This window comes from Ursus maritimus, assembly GCF_017311325.1.
Source record: "Ursus maritimus isolate PB19 chromosome X unlocalized genomic scaffold, ASM1731132v1 scaffold_X1, whole genome shotgun sequence".
NCBI lineage: Eukaryota > Metazoa > Chordata > Mammalia > Carnivora > Ursidae > Ursus > Ursus maritimus.
The window spans coordinates 82466545-82469424 of record NW_024423319.1 but is presented as its reverse complement, the minus strand read 5'-3'; the positions used below and the strand labels follow the sequence as shown (position 1 = coordinate 82469424).

At 62.2% G+C, this 2880-nt stretch overlaps 1 protein-coding gene across 1 annotated transcript in view; it reads right to left on the bottom strand.

The window, feature by feature from the left end:
- Positions 1–2880, bottom strand: part of FOXP3 (forkhead box P3) — a 19632-nt gene that overhangs the window by 1842 nt on the left and 14910 nt on the right. The gene's annotated exons all lie outside the window — the stretch shown is intronic.

Genomic DNA, 2880 nt, shown 5'->3' with positions numbered 1-2880 from the left:
GCGAACAGATAACACATGCAAAGGCCCTGTGGTAGGGCACAGCACGCTGTTATGGGAGGAGCACGGGAGGGGCCTCGAGCAGCCTTGCTGGAGCCGCAGCCAGGGCGGCAAGCAGGAGCTGGACTGAAGGCGTGTGGTTTGCATTGCCCTAGATCGAGACGGAGATGGGGAAGAAGACCCTCAGTAACCTGGAGAAGATCCGCGAGGACTACCGAGCCCTCCGCCAGGAGAACGCTGGCCTCCTGGGCCGGGTCCGGGAGGCCTGAGGAGTGCCCAGCACCGCTCTGCTCCTGGCCTCGGGCAGGGGGTTGGGATGTTGGGGGCGATGGCCAAGCACGTGCCCTAGCCCTTCCCTCTGCTGGCCGCACGGCTCCTCCTGCTACAGCCTTGACCCCAGACACCCACCCACCGGACCCCAACCCTGATCTGGGGTGATCGTCCAGAGCGTGGGAACTCGGCTACAGTTTATTGGAGAGGGCACTGGGTCCCAAATAAACAAGGGGCTGTGTCTGCAGTCTAAGCTGAGGCCTGGATGGGGACACAGGGTTCCGGGCCGGGGAGGTGGGGTGGGTGGCAGGTGAGATGTGGGTCTATTTGGCGGTTCGGTGTGTGTGGCTGTGAAAACCCACGTGGGACTCCGGAGACCCGCTGGGGCTCCAGGTGCGTGCGCAGGAGGTGCACAGGTGTGCTCTCCTGGGCCGCGTGAGCAAGCGTGTGTTTGGGAGCTGCGTGAGAATGTGCACGACTGGTGTGCGTGTGGCTCTTTGGGACCCGAGATCCTGAAGGTACCAAGGCTGCTGCTGTGCGGGGCCCTGGGCACGCCCCGCGGGACCCCGCACGTGTGGGCCCGGAGGGCGGCCGTGGCTGTGTGCTTTGGGGTGCGTGGGTTGACAGGGCTCAGGCGCGATGGTCTGCGTGACTGCAGAGTTGAGGTTGTCCGAGGGTACTGAGCAGGCTCTTTGTGCTGTGTCCAAGGGATGGGATTGTGACTGTGTGTGTGTGTCTTTTCCAGCCCTGAGGTCATCTGTGAGAGCACTGAGGCGGGCTGTGTGTGTGCTTGGTTGCAAAGGCTCAGTCTGGCGGAAGAGCGGGTTGCAGGAAGCAGGGCCAGGGGCCGGGGGCCAGGGCCAGGGCCCCTCTGAGCAGCCTTGGTGCAGAGCATCTGATCTAGTAGGACGGTCGGCTGAGGATCAGGGTCCCTGGCAGGCAAGACTGTGCACACCTCACTGCCTGGTCCCTGTGGCAAGTCCAGGGCCCGTCACTGCCCCGGCTACTTCCACCCCATTTCGACCCCTGTCCTTCCTTCCTCCTTTCCGTGGTTTTGAGGTTAGGGCCGGTGTGGGGTTGGCACTCCTGCTGGGCCTCTGACTCCTCTTCTTGCGGAACTCGAATTCGTCCACGGTCCACACGGCCCTTTCTCGCTCTCCACCCGCACGGCTGCCTTGCAGGCTCAGGTTGTGGCGGATGGCGTTCTGTGGAAGGCAGGCCCCGGGCCGGGGGCAGGGCCCGGGGTAGGCAGTCATCCTCCGAGGTCAACAGTACCCACCCCAAACCGGCCTCCCGCCCCTTCCCGACATGCCTACAAGCCCCACGCCCCCCCTCCTGAGCTTGGCCCAGGCCGCTGGGGCATGGGAGACCCTCCCAGCCACTGGTGCCTCCGGAGGGGCTCACCTTCCAGGTGGCGGGGTGGTTTCTGAAGAAGGCGAACATGCGTGTGAACCAGTGGTAGATCTCGTTGAGTGTCCGCTGCTTCTCGGGAGCCTCCAGGATGGCCTGGAGGTTAGGGGATCCGGGGGTCAGGGAGCCCCTTCCCCAAAGTTGGGCTGAGAGTGGCAGTGGCCCACCCTGGGTGTCTGACATGGGTGGAACTGGGGGGGGGAGCAGGGCAAGGGAGGGAGGGAGACGGTGTGGGGTGAGGGTCAGGCCAGGATGGGGTGAGGTGGAGGGTCTGGGCTGAGGCTGCAGTAAGGTCTGGTTCGGGGTAGGGCGGGGACTCGGTTAAAGGTTGGGATGGAGTTGGAGCTGGCCTTCTCCACAGGGGCAAGGTTTCAGGCTTTGGGAAGGTCGAAGGCCAGGAGTAGGGTCAAGTATAGGATGTGGGAGGTGTGAAGGGCCAGGCAGCGTTAAAGGTCATCAGGGAAGGGGTTGGCTAAGGGTCTGGCTGGGGATGGACTGGGGCGAGTGGAGGGCCAAGGGATGGGATGGCATTAGGGTCGGGAATCAGAGGCGGACCTAGTGATACAGCTATTTTCTGTGTTAGGCATGCGGTGAGATTGAGGGTCAAGAATGAGGTTGGTTGTGGTGGTGAAGGGTCAGGGCTTGTGTTAGGTGTGGAGTGAGGCTAAAGGTCAGGGAATTGGATTTGTTTGGATTTAGCAGCGGGGTTAAGTAACGGGGCAGAAATTATGGCTGCAGTGAGGTTCTGGGTCAGGATGGGGCTAGGGAGGGGAATGCGTGGTGGTGTGTACGGGTTAGTTGTGGGCCTAGGATGAAGGTCTGGGCAGGCTCTGATGAAAGTTCTGGGCAGGTGTTAGGGAGATTCAAATGAAGGGGTTGGGATGGGGTGAGGCCAAGGGTCAGGTAGGTGCCACAAGGAAGGGATTAGAGGCAGGGTCCGGCCGAGGGACGTGTTGGCATATTGGGGTATGTGAGGGCTGGGGAAGAGTTAGGGTGATATCTGTGGTGGGTTTAGGGCAAGGGGCAAAGATCAGGTTCATTTGGGGGCTATTTTACAGGCTTGGGAGGGGGTTAAGTGTGGGGTCGAGGTGGGCATCAGGGAAGGGGTGGGTCGAAGGCCAGAATTTGGCTCGCACTGGCCTGGATCGTGGTTTCGGTTTGGGTTGGGGGGCAGGTCTGGGGTGAAGCCGGCATGGGGGGGAT